Raw genomic sequence first — 13,912 nt, forward strand, 5'->3', positions numbered from 1 at the left:
AGGCAAGCACTCTACCACTGAGCCACCTTCCCAGCCCCTCCGTGAGACTCTTATCTCCAATAAACCACTAGAAAACCAAAAGTAGCGCTGTGGCTTAAGCAGTAGAGCGCTCGCCTTGAGCTGAAGAGCGCAGGGACAGCGACCAATCCTAGAGTTCAAGCCCCACAACTGACCAAAAAAAAAAAGAAAGAAATAGCTACGGCTAGAGTTGTGGATATAACTTAACAGTAAGGCACTTAGCTAGGGGCTGGTAGCAAAAAAAAAAAAAAAAAAAAAGTGGAAGAAGTATGGCTCAAGAGGGAAAATGCTGAGTAATCAGAATAACCTTTGTTCAAATTTCAGTACTAGCATTTGCATACATACACAAAGTAAAATACTTAACACACACACACAGAGTAGAACACTTAAGTTGGGCACTGGTAGCTCATGACTGTAATCTTGGCTACTCAGAAGGCTGAGTTGTTTTTTGTTGTTTTTTTGCTGGTCGTGGGGCCTGAACTCTTGGCCTGGGCGCTGTCCCTCAGCTCTTCAGCTCAAGGCTAGCGCTCTACCACTTGAGCTATAGTGCCACTTCTGGCTTTTTCTGCGTATGTGGTACTGAGGAATTGAACCCAGGGCCTCATGTATGCAAGGTAAGCACTCTACCACTGAGTCACCTTCCCAGCCCAGAAGGCTGAGATTTTTAGACCAAGGTTGGAAACAAGCCTGGGCAGGAAAGTTTGTGAGATTCTTATGTCCAATTAACCCACCAAAAAGCCAGAAATGGAGCCGTGGCCCAAGTGCTAGCGCCAGCCTTGAATGAAAAAGTCACTCAGGCCAGTGCGCATGCACGCACACGCACGCACACACACGCACACGCACACGCACACACACACACACACACGAAAAGGGGGGGAGGGGGAACTGGTGGCTTTCACACATAATCCTAGCTACTGGGGAGGCTAATATGTGAGGGAATTGCAGTTCAAGGCCAACCCAGACAGTAAAGTCCATAAGACTCTTTTTTTTTTGGTTGGTGGTGGGGCTTGAACTCTGGGCTTGGGCGCTATCCCTGAGCTGAAGAGCTCAGGGTAAGCACTCTACCACTTAAGCCACAGAACCCCTTCCGGTTTTCTAGTGGTTTACTGGAAATAACAGTCTCACGGATGTCCCTGCCTGGGCTGGCTTTGAACCGCGATCCTCAGATCTCAGCCTTCTGAGTAGCTAGGATTACAGGCGTGAGCCACAGGCGCCTGGCTTCCATGAGACTCTTATCTCCAATAAACTATTTAAAAAAGCTAGACTTGGCACTGTGTCTCAAATGGTAGAGTGCTAGCCTTGAGCAAAAGCAACTCAGGACACCCACAGACAGACATAGACACAGACACACACACACAGCACGATCTAAAATAGTTATTCATTATGTGAAATGATAATATATATAAGCATGCATATATACATACACACACACACATATATGTATATATATAGTGGCCAGTCCTAGGGCTTGAACTCAGGGCCTGGGCACTGTTCCTGAGCTTCTTCTGCTCAAGGCTAATATTCTACCACTTGAAACACAGCACCACTTCTGGCCTTTTTTGTTTCCATGGTATTGAGGGAATCAAACCCAGGGCTTCATGCATGCTAGACAAGCACTCTACCACTAAGCCACATTCCCAGCCCTCAAATTCTTTTTGAAACTGATTTTAATCAGTCAAAAGACTGAAAGTAAAATCAAACTATTAGCACCCTCTTAGGTTCACAGTCCTGCAATTTAGCTCTGAATCTCTCAGAGCCCATTTTTTTGCTTTTTCCTCCAGGTCTGTGTTGAAGTCCTCTATGTCTCGAGTTCCCTGATGAATCCTTGTTTTTTTTGTCAGTTGTAGGGTTTGAATTTAGCACCTGGGTGCTGTCCCTGAGCTCTTTTGCTCAAGGTTAGCATTCTTAACTTTGAGCCATAGCTCTACATCTGGTTTTTTTAATGGTTAATTGGAGATAATAGTCTCATGGGGACTCTGCCTGGCTGGCTTTGAACTGTGACCCTCAGATCTCCGCCTCCTGAGTAGCTAGTATTATAGACATGAGCCACCAGCACACAGTTCATTGAATCCTTTTTAATATATGTAAAACTAGTGTCAAATATATGGTTTTGTTTTGTTTACAATTTACTTAGCCATACCTTCACCCTGCTTTTTGCTGGTTATTTTTGAAGATACAGTTTAGTAGATTGCCTTGACTGGCCCTGAACCAGTAGCTAATAGGCACAAAGACAACTTTGGTGTTGGTTTTTTTTGTTGTTGTTTTTTGTTTTTTCGGTCATGGGGCCTGAATTCTGTGCCTGGGTACTGTCCCTCCGCTCTTCAACTCAAGGCTAGTGCTTTACCACGAGCTAGAGCACCACTTCCAGCCTTTTCTGTTTATATGGTGATGAGGAATCAAACCTAGGGTCTCATGCATTCAAGGTAAGCACTCTACCACTGAGCCACCTTCCCAGGCCCTGGTTTTGTTTCTTATTTCAGTTTTCCATGTATATATTTCTTAATTTATTTAGCTGGACCCCTATCTCCCTTTGTGTGACAGCACTGGGGTTCAATGTAGAACCCTGAGCTTATTAGAGTAGTACTCAACCACTTGAGCCACATCTCCAAGGCCCGTTTTTTTGCTGGTTATTAGCTAACATTACTTGGGGAAGGGGGATTTCATTATTATCTTTCTACATGCTTACAATGTTTCAATCATCTCATACCCTCTATCACGCTCTCTTCCCCTTTCCAAAACAATTGCAACAGGTTCTGTATTTTGCTGGTTATTTTTGAGCTGGGATCTCACTTCCCATGTAGGTTCCTCGCTGAGCCTCAATCACCTACTTTAGGCTTCTCATTGTTGCTGGGACACCATTAAGTCCAGCTTTCCTCTGTGGAGATGGAGTCTAGTCTGGCTTGGAACCTCTCAGACTCCCACATACATAAGATATAAATCATAACTGAAGCCAATATAAATGAAAGGGAACCTCGGCACTAATATTCATAGACAGCTGAGGGAAGAAACAACTGGTAACCAGATTTCTGGCTATAGCTAGCCAAATAAAAACACAATAACCAAATAAAAACCATAAGGCTGACAAGTCTACAATCACTGAGCTCAAGGTATTTTTAATACATTAGATTATACATCAAATTTTTGTTGTTGGTGGTGGTCGTAGAGCTTGAACTCAGGGACCCTGACACTGTCCTTAAGCTTTCCTGCTAAAGACTAGTGCTCTATCACTTTGAGCCACAGTTCTACTTCCAGTTTTCTGGTAGTTAATTGGAGGTAAGAGTCTCATGCAGTTTCCTACCTGGGTAGGCTTTGAACCACAATCCTCAGATCTCAGCCTCTGAACAGTTAGGATTACAGCTATAAACCACCAGTACCCAGCTGTCCCTTAACTTTATTTACTCATTTGTTGTGGACTTGAACTCAAGGCCTGAGTGTTGTCCCTGACTTTTTTTGCTCAAGGTTAGTGTTTTACCACTTAAGACACAGTACCACTTCCGGCTTTTCATTGGCTAACTGGAAATAAGAGTCTTATGAACTTTCTTGCCCAAGCTGGCTTCAAACTTCAATCTTAAAATTTCAGCCTTCTGAGTAGCTACCTAAACCCTGCTAATATATCAGATTATTTTTTTCGTCGGTCGTGGGGTTTGAACTCCGGGGCCTGGGTGCTGTCCCTCAGCTCTTCAGCTCAAGGCTAGCACTCTACCACTTGAGCTATAGAGCCACTTCCGGTTTTCTAGTGGTTTATTGGAGATAAGAGTTTCACAGACTTTCTTGCCCGGGCTTTGAACCGCGATTCTCAGATTTCAGCCTCCTGAGTAGCTAGGATTACAGGAGTGAACCACCGGTGCCCTGCTGTTCTAAAATTCTTTAATTATGTGATTAAGTACTATGATCCTGTTTTTGAATAATTTTGTAGCTACAAAAAAAATTAAAATAGAGCAGTGTTTGTGGCTCAGGTGGTAGCAAGAGGGTCTTGAGTTCAAAACCCATTACTTCCAAAAAACATAATGCTTGCTTTAGGGACGAGACACTAGTGGCTCTCACCTGTAATACTAGCTACTCAAGAGACTGAGATCTGAGGATCACAGTTTGAATCCAGCCCAGACAAGAAATCCATGGGACTCTTATCTCCAATTAACTACCAGAAAACTGGAAGTGGCTCTGTGGCTCAAAGCGTTAGAGGCCCACCCTCAAGCAAAAAAGCTAAGGGATAGTCTCAAGGGCTTGAGTTCAAACCCCACAACTGACAAAATAAAATCCAAATAGTACAACAGACACATACTCACATACCTTTCACCTAGATTCAATATCAAATATTGCATTAAAAAAAAAATGACGGGGGGGGGGGAGGAAGGGGACCGGGAAGGTGGCTCAGTGGTGGAGTGCTTTCCTTGCATGCATGAAGCCTGGGTTCAATTTCTCAGCAACACATAAGCAGAAAAAGCCAGAAGTAGCTAGGCAAGTGCTCTGTGGATCTACATCCTAGACTTACTTTAGGGAAATACTTTGTACTTTATTTTTCATATTAACTTTATTTTTGTGTCTGCCTTTCATGGGGTTGGGATTATAGGGGTGTGCCACCACAACCCACTATAAAACTCTATGTATGTATGTCAGTTGTGGGGTTTGATTTCAGGGCCTGGATGCTGTCCCAGAGCTCTTTTGCTCAAGGCTAGCACTCTTCCACTTTGAGCCACAGCTCCACTTCCAGTTTTTGACTGGTTAATTGGAGATTAGAGTCTCACCGGGATTCTTCTGCCCGGGCTAGCTTAGAACTGCCATCCTCAGATCTCAGCCTTCTGAGTAGTTAGAATTAAGAGGCATAAGCCACCAGTGCCCAGCTTAAAAACTTTGTATGTATATTGCCAAAGTTGGCTTTTAACTCTTAAGACTCAACTGGTCGTCCTGCCTCAGCCTCCCAAGTAGCTGATAATACAGGCATACGCCTAAAGTGTAATGGGTTTGGAATCAAATTAGACATAATTAAAAACAGGTAAGAAACTATCTTGAAAACAACATATAAAAAGAAAACATTGAGAGCCGGGCGCTGGTGGCTCACGCCTGTAATCCTAGCTACTCAGGAGGCTGAGATCTGAGGATCGTGGTTCAAAGCCAGCCCAGGCAGGAGAGACCGTGAGACTCCTATCTCCAATAAACCACCAGAAAACCGGAAGTGGCGCTGTAGCTCAAGTGGTAGAGCGCTCGCCTTGAGCTGGAGAGCTGAGGGACAGCGCCCAGGCCCAGAGTTCAAGCCCCACGACTGACAAAAAAAAAAAAGAAACACAAGTGGGGCTGGGAAGGTGGCTCAGTGGTAGAATGCTTGCCTTGCATGCATGAGGCCCTGGGTTTGATTCCTCAGCACCACATAAGCAGAAAAAGCTGGAAGTGGCACTGTGGCTCAAGAGCTAGAACACTAGCCTTCAACTGAAGAGCTGAGGGTCAGCACTCAGGCCAAGAGTTCAAGCCCCAGGACTAACCAAAAAAAAAAGGAAACCCAAAAAGAGCTGAGCGCTGGTGACTCACGCCTGTAATCCTACCTACTCAGGAGGCTGAGATCTGAAGATGATAGTTCAAAGCCAGCCCAGGCAGAAAAGTCCATGAGACTCTTGTCTCCAATTAACCACCAGAAAACTGGAAGTGGGGCTATGGCTCAAGTGGTAGAGCGCTCACCTTGAGCCCCATGACAGACAAAAAATGAAAAAGAAACCAAGAAGCTGGTGAGGTGGCAGGTCTAATTAAGGTACACTGAATGTAAATATGAGATATGTCAACAAAACTCCCTTGTAGAACTAACTGATGCTAATTTAAAAAATAACAAAAACAAAAACAGGACAGTTAGGTGCCAGTGGCTGACATTTGTAATTCTAGCTACTCAGGAGGCTGAGATCTGAAGATTGAATTCGAAGCCAGCTGGGGCAGGAAATACTCTGAGTCTCTTATCTTCTAATTAAACACAAAAAAGCCAGAAGTGGAACTGTGACTCAAGTGGTAGAGCACTAACCTTGAGCAAAAAAGCTCAGGGATAGTGCCCAGTCCCCGGGTTCAAACCTCATAGCATAAAAATAAATAATTATATAGAAGATGATTGTTTTACCATCTATCTTCCTGAGCTTGATTTCTTACAAATTCTCATTAAAATTCAAAATTCTTGTTTCTTTCATTAATCTACCTTGATCCTTTTTTTTGTTTTGTTTTTTTGGTCCTGGGGCTTGAACTCAGGGCTTAGGCACTGTCCTTGAGCTTCTTTTACTCAAGGCTAGTATTCCACTTATGAACTTTACTGCCTGGGCTGGCTTTGAATAGTTAGGATGACAGGTGTGAGCCACCAGTGCCCAACTGCCTTCACTTTTTCTTATTCCCTAGGACACCACTTTGAACTACTTTGACTCTTGCACCTTATTTGAGTAGCATATACACACATATAATATACAGGTTATATGCATTAACATACTAGTCTTTTTAGCAGTTAAAAAGAAATAAATTCCCACAGGAGTCCTGGAAGTCTGTTATGTGGCAAGTAAGTATAAACCCAGAACTCAGCAAATCTGAGGAAGGACTGTGCATTCAAGGCTAGCCTTGCTTATTGGCTCTATTTCAATAAAAACAAAAGTTAGGGGTCTCAAATGGTAAGAATGACAGCCTAGCAAGTGTGAGGCCCTGATTTCAAGCCCCAGTACTGCAAAAGGGGGCAGGGAGGAGGGAGAAAAAAAGATGGAGGGAGGGCAAGTGGGCTGGAGGAGAGGAGGGAATATGTCAAGTAGTATAGCACTTGCCTGGCAAGTCCAAAAAATCTAGGTTCAGACCTAACTTTGGGGGAAAAAAATTCCATTAGTCTTTGTTCTTCTACACTGACAAACAAAAACAAGCTGGTCACTAGTGGCTCATGCCTGTAATGCTAGCTACTCAGTAGGCTGAGATCTGAGGATTGCAGTTCAAAGCCAGCCCAAGCAGGAAAGTCCATGAAACTAATTAACCACCAGAAAACCAGAAGTGGCAGAGTGCTAGCCTTGAGCAAAAGAGGCTCAGGGACAGTGCCTAGGTCCTGAGTTCAAGCCCCAGCAGCAACAACAACAACAAAAGGCACAGTGGCCCCCACCTGTATTGACAATACTCAAGAGGCTAAGATGGGATGTTTACTCTTCAGGGTCAGCCAGGGCAGGGTTAATGAAATCTCATCTAAATTAATCCAGGTGTGATAGCAGAATGCTTGTAATCTCAGCTACTCAAGAAGTAGAGGTAGGAGAACAAAGAGTGAAACCATACATGAAAAAATTAAACTAATAGTTAAAAAAAAAAAAGCTGGAGTGCAGCTCAAGTAGTAGAGTACCTGCCTAGCAAGTAAAAGGTCTGATTTCAAACTCCAGTATCACTCCACACACTCCCACCAAAAAAGTATGGTTGCTAGATTCAGAATACCTTTATGGATGAGTTACTTAACCCATCTGTTTCCTTATTTGAAAAGTGGGTAACTGTAAAAGTACCTAAGTAGAGCATCTGACACATAACAATTTTCCGCCTTGGTGTATATTAAATACACTTTTAAGAGATAAAATTTCTAGCAGAGGAATGTCCATCCTATAAGGTGTAAGAGACCCTTGAAATCATTTGGTACATGGTACGACTAAAGTGTGTTTCTTGTATATTTCTCCTTCACTGTTACCAAAGGCCTGTTTGCCACCCCAAGGCCTGCCTGCCTGCCTGAATCCACAGCTTGGTATAGTCTTCAAATGATGTTATATCCAAATAGCCAAAAACTGCAGGTCTCTCACCTGTAGGCTATAACTGTAATCTCAACTACAGTGCAACAAAAGTGATTAGGATTAGATAAAGTAAGTTGCGCTCACCATTCACCATCATCATTAAAAAGCTCACCAACCTAGCTGGAGGTGTGGGTCAAGCAGTAATTAAAGTGCTTGCTTACCAAGCAAAGCTCCAAGTTCAAACCCCAGTACTGCAAAAACAAAACAAGAAGCTGGGTGCTGATGGTTCATGCCTGTAATCCTACGTACTAGGGAGGCTGAGCTCTGAGGTTTCAAGCCAACCCAGCAGGTAAATCCTGGAGATTCTTATCGCCAATCAACTAGCAAAAAGCCAGAAGTGGAAGTGTGTCACAAGTATCAGAGTGCTAGGTTTGAGCAAAAAAGCTAAGGGACAGCACCACCTCTCTGAGTTCCAGCTATAGGTCCAGAACCAAAGAAAACCAAGAAACCCCATCCTAATGTTTTTATATAAATTGATATAAAAAATAAGCAGAAGCAATTCAAACCTTTTCAAACCCATGCCATCAATACGAGAGCCACTAACTACATACAGTCATTTAAATCAACCAAAACAGTTAAGTGCCAGTGGCTCACATGTGTAATCCTAGTTACTCAGGAAACTGAAATCTGAGGATAGCAGTTTGAAGCCAACCTGGGCAGGAAAATATGTCAGTTTCTTCTTTCCAATTAACCACCAAAAGCCAGAAGTGGTGCTGTGGCTCAAGTGGTAGAGTGCTAGTCTTGAACTTAAAAAGCTCAGGGATAGTGCTCAGGCCCTGAATTCAAGCTCTAGGACAGACAGAGAGAGAGAGAGACAGACAGAGAGAGAGACAGACAGACAGACAGAGAGACAGACAGACAGACATAGAGACAGACAGAGATAGAGACAGACAGAGATAGAGCCAGAGACAGACAGACAGAGACAGAGACAGACAGACACACACACACACACACACCAACTAAAATTTCCAAGTTCTCTATAGCCACATGTGGTTAATGTCTACTTTGCTGGACAGCACTAAACAATGAGGAAATTTAAGAAAAAAAACCTAAACTGTGTTGTATAAATGCAAACACCTGCTATACAGGTGATCCAGATGATAGGAAATGAATGATTTGGACACTAATTTTGAACCAAACTCAGAAGGACTAGAGTTAAACAGCTGTACTAACCACCTACATATCACTCACATGTCATTAAATCAGATGCAGTGCTGGGAAGGTGGTTCAGTGGTAGAGCGCATGCCTTGCATGCCAGAGGCCCTGGGTTCGATTCCTCAGCACCACATAAGCAAAAAGAAAAAAGCCGGAAGTGGCGCTATGGCTCAAGTGGTAGAGCGCTAGCCTTGAACTGAAGAGCTGAGGGACAGCGCCCAGGCCCAGAGTTCAGGCCCCATGACCAGACCCCCCCCCCCCGAAAAAAAAAATCACATACAGTATATACAGCACCTTGGATTTTAATTCTCTTCCTAGTATATGCTATTGGTCAAGTTACTTCAAGTTGGCTTCATCATATTGTAGTGCTTACTTCTTAGACTTATTGATTAAATAGTTACCATCTGTTAAAATCACTTAAAAATGCCTGGCAGCCAGGCACCAGTGGCTCATGCCTGTAATCCTAGCTACTCAGGAGGCTGAGATCTGAGGATCACAGTTCAAAGCCAGTCGGGGAAAGAAAGAGACTCTATCTCCAATAAACTACTCAGAAAAAGTTGGATGTGGCACTGTGGCTCAAGTGGTAGAGCACTCACCTTGAACACAGAGAAGCTAAGAGACAGAGCTCAGGCCCTGAGTTCAAGCCCCAGGACCAGAAAAAAATTTTCCCTCAATGTCACTAAATTTCTCTGCTAATAGTGGACACTGCATAAATGATTTTCACTAAAATTAAAGTATAAAAAATGAGAACACCAATCATTTTCTGGGATCATAAAGGATACTTGAATAGCCTTACTACTTATTCAAGGAAAAAAACTGCTATAGGGGCTGGGAAGATGGCTCAGTGGTAGAGTGCTTGCCTTGCATGCATGAGGCCCTGGGTTTGATTCCTCACCACCACATAAGCAGAAAAAAAAAAAGCAGGAAGTGGTGCTATGGCTCAAGTGGTAGAGCGCTTGCCTTGAGCTGAAGAGCTCAGGGGCAGCGCCCAGGCCCAGAGTTCAGGCCCCATGACCGGACCCAAAAAAACAAAAACAAAAAAAAAACTGCTATTCATTTACTCTGTCTCAAAGAGGGTAAAAATTCCATACCTCAATCTGAGTTCTCAGGGATCAATATGCACAGCCTTTTAACCATTACAGTAAATTGCCATTCCCCCATCCCCTAAAGAAACAAATAAACAGGCTATAATTTTTTGGAATGTTACCTATCTTTATTTGTGTTAGTTGTGAGAAATAGTTGTATTTATAGTTGTGTTCAAGGTCACAATAAATAACTGCCGCCAAATCCTTTCACAAGCATGGACTACCAAACAACAAATACCATTTCACCAAAAATCCTTAGACTCCAACTGGCAAACACAACTCACATCCAATGACATTTCTAAAGTTATTTAATGAGAATTTAAACACCTGATCAACAGCTAAAATGAATTCCGTGAAAAACAACTCTCTCACAGCGTAAGACTAGCCAATAAAAACGAAATGAGCATGTGTTTTTGCTTTAATAAATGTCAAAGGCTGTCTGCTATTTTAGATCGCCCCCCAAGGTAAATTCTACAGTTTTAAGTTTTTGTGAGATGGGGCTGCAACATCAGGGGAGGCAAGAAAACACGAGGAAGCAGAGAAAGCACCTTTTAGTATTCATGAGAAAATTACTGCTGGCAGCTGAAACAACTGTTTTTAAAAATAACTTTACAAGTCCCCACCCCTTTTTCTGATGGTGGCTGTGGAGGAGATTTTATTCGTGAATGGTAAAGAGGACCTGGCTAGATCTTTAATTTGGCTCAAAGGACTCCTACAGTAAGGGTTCCCTAGCACCCCCAGACAAAGGCCCTCCTATCTGGAGCATGGGAGTCAATAATATCCCAAGTAAGGGTTAGGGATGGCGAAGAGATGGAAGAAAAAGGCCAGAAAGACTGAATGAACGATACAGGCCGTTCGACGGTTAGGGAGTGCTCCGTTGGACCACGCCAGCCCGCCAGTCTCCCCGCCCCTCTCCCCCACCCCACCCTCGGCAGGAGCGCGCACGCGCAGCGGATAGGAGCTGCGCGTGGCGACGCGCAGGCGTAAAGTGGGTAGAAACAATGAGCTTTGTTGCCGAGGCGGCAGTAGGGGGGCAGGAGAAAGGGTACAAGGCCGGGAGGGGAAGCCAGGAGAAACAGACTGAGGGTTGAGGAACGCTACTAAGTGCTATCCCGGCAACCCTCGCGCGTCACCAAGGACCCGGATAGAGGGCTGCGAGATCCAAATCATAAATAATGACAATGAGAAAAAAAGCGACGGCCATTTCTCGGAGGAGAAAGAAATGAAGTCTACCTAAGCTTATCCCTCAGACTGGCGGAAATAGGCTAGGAACGACGGAGGAAAAGCGGCACTCCAGGGCCAGCAACCTGGGGGACCCTTTCGGCTCCTCAGCCGTCTCCGAGGTGCTGTCCCTCGACTACTAGGGCCGCCGCACCCTTCTCGTTGCACCGCCCGAAGGGACCCCTCACCCAGTGCACGGCAGCGGGGACGGCAGCCAACGAATCCTGTCGGCCTCCGCGGATCTCCACAGGCAGCGCCGCTCCCCCGCTCGACGTGCGCTTCGCCCGCCGCCTCCCTTCTCCAGTCCAAACAAACACCCAGGCCGGAAGTGACTTCACTTCCGCAGCTGGCCCCGCCCCCTCGTTCTGTCAGCTCTGCCCCTCTTGGGCCACTAGAGGGCGGAAGAGAGAACGCGTGACTCTAAAGGTCTTGTGCGCGGTACACGTATGCGTGGCTTGCGCAACTGCCTTTCGGCGTGTCCTGGCGGCAGACTGCTTGTTATACCAAACTTCTCACCGTCTTCTAGGGAGCAGGGTGTGAGCAGGTGTCCCCATTGTTCGAGAATGATGGGATGTACTACGTAGACACCAAAGAAAAACTTTAGCACGACGCGCCCGCGGGGACATACACACTAAAACTAATTAACAGTGCCACACTAAGAGGGACATGCACCGATGTCACATCGACATCTTCACACATAAAAATGAGACAAGTTTAGTGTTAGCAAATTGAGTCCCTTCCTATAGCCCAGTCCACTCCTCCCCTTCTCCACAGTTTAGCAAGCTCCCTTCCTAGGCAGCATTGGCCCATGTAGTAAAGGCAGTAATCAACTTCCAACTCCCTTTACCTTGGGATGGCACTTCTCTGGGGCAGAAGGCAACAAGAGCCCCTTAGAGTGACCCTCAGGTCTGGGCAGCTGCAGGACCCTTATCTACTATTTGGATAGTAGCCATAAATCCTAGTCTGGCATGATGAAGCCCCTGGCCCAAACGTCCACATCAGGGTCTCCACCTCCTAGCCCCTTCTAGCCCCTCCTAAACCTCCTAGGTTATATAGGTCACCCCAGACAATAGCGGGTGCTTCTTCTCATTCCTCCCTTGTGAGAAGAAGTCTTGCTGGCCCCCTTTCCAGGCAATAAACCTTTGTTCTCTGTACCTGGATGTCTGCATGGTTCTCTGGCAAAGTCTATTAATCTTAATTTTGCTAAGATTTAGAGTTATACTAATCCTCAAGCACTTATCCTTACACGTGTTCAGGCACACATTTGAAGTTGGTCACTTATACATACAGATGCAAAATTTATACAGGCGATTACCAGGCAGCCTATGAAGCCTCCTTTGAAACTAAGACTGACCATGTCTTTTTCCAGAGAAGATAGGCTCAAGTATTTCCAAGTCTGGCGCAAGAGAAAGGGCTTAGGTGAAAGAAATTGTCTAGCAAGTCCAAGTCCCTGAGTTCAAATAACAGATAAGTTAGTTTGGAAAGTTTTGATTAGAGCTATTTCCTTGCCAGGATCATACTTTGCATGCATTTTTATTCCTAAAGATAACTCATCTCTCTTGAAAAGGTTTGCATGTATAGTTTTGCATTGTGTGTTAGTGTATTGTTTGTATACCTGTCATGAAAACATTCAGAATTCTAAGATTTAAAAAAAATTCTTAGGCAGGTGTTGGTGGCTCACTCCTGTAATCCTATCTACTCAAAGGAGGCTGAGATCTGAGGATCATGGTTCGAAGCCAGCCAGGGCAGAAAAGTCCGTGAAACTCCCCTCCCCCTCTTTTTTGCCAGTCCTGGGGTTTGTACTCAGGGTCTGGGCACTGTCCCTGAGCTTTTTGCACAAGGGTAGTGCTCTACCACTTGAACCACAGAACCGCTTCTGACTTTTTCTGCGTATTTGATTAAAAGGAATCCAACCTGGGGCTCATTCCCTTAGGCAAATACTCTACCACTAAGCCACATTCCCCGACCGGTACATGAGACTCTTACCTCCAGTTAACCATCAGAAAACAGGAAGTGGAGCTGTGGCTCAAAAGTGGTAGAGTGCCAGCCTTGAGCGAAGGAGCTCAGGGACAGTACCCAGGCCCTGAGTTCGTTTCATAAGCAACAAAAATATGTCTATGTATAAAAGTGTGACAAGCCAGGCGCTGGTGGCTCACGCTTATAATCCTAGCTACTGAGGAGGCTGAGATCTGAGGATCATGGTTCAAAGCCAGTCCAGGCAGAAAAGTCCTCAGACTCTTATTTCCAATTAACCACTAGAAAACTGGAAGTGGTGCTGTGGCTCAAGCAGTACAGCTCTCACTTTGAGCTGAAGAGTGAAGGGACAGCACCCAAGCCCAGAGTTCAAGCCCCACAACGACAAAAGAAAAGTGTGACAAGAGGACAATTTAGTGAAGACTGATGAACAAAAATGCATCATTTAGAATTGTATGCCAAGGAGTTGGATGCATGGCTCAGGTGTAGAGTGCTAGCCAATGGGTGAAAACAAGTGTCAGAGTTTACATTCTAAAATCAGACACACAAAATAGCAAAAAGATTGCATGTCAGATCTTTGTTACTGATTCTACTTTATTTGTAATTTTTTTGGGGGTCGGTCATGGGGCTTGAGTGCTGTCCCTTAGCTCTTCAGCTCAAGGCTAGCATTCTACCACTTGAGCCACAGTGCCACTTCTG

The 13,912-nt window shown here is 44.7% G+C and overlaps 1 protein-coding gene across 1 annotated transcript in view; it reads right to left on the bottom strand.

Annotated features, from left to right (window-relative positions):
• Paip2 (poly(A) binding protein interacting protein 2) overlaps positions 1 to 11,554 on the bottom strand; it is a 20,376-nt gene extending 8,822 nt beyond the window's left edge. Inside the window, exon 1 of the mRNA XM_013020361.1 lies at positions 11,428 to 11,554. The gene's annotated coding sequence lies outside the window, so the exon portion shown is untranslated. The remainder of the gene's footprint in view (positions 1 to 11,427) is intronic.
• Between the last annotated feature and the right edge of the window lie 2,358 nt (positions 11,555 to 13,912).

Source organism: Dipodomys ordii, unplaced genomic scaffold, assembly GCF_000151885.1.
Source record: "Dipodomys ordii isolate 6190 unplaced genomic scaffold, Dord_2.0 Scaffold50, whole genome shotgun sequence".
Lineage (NCBI taxonomy): Eukaryota > Metazoa > Chordata > Mammalia > Rodentia > Heteromyidae > Dipodomys > Dipodomys ordii.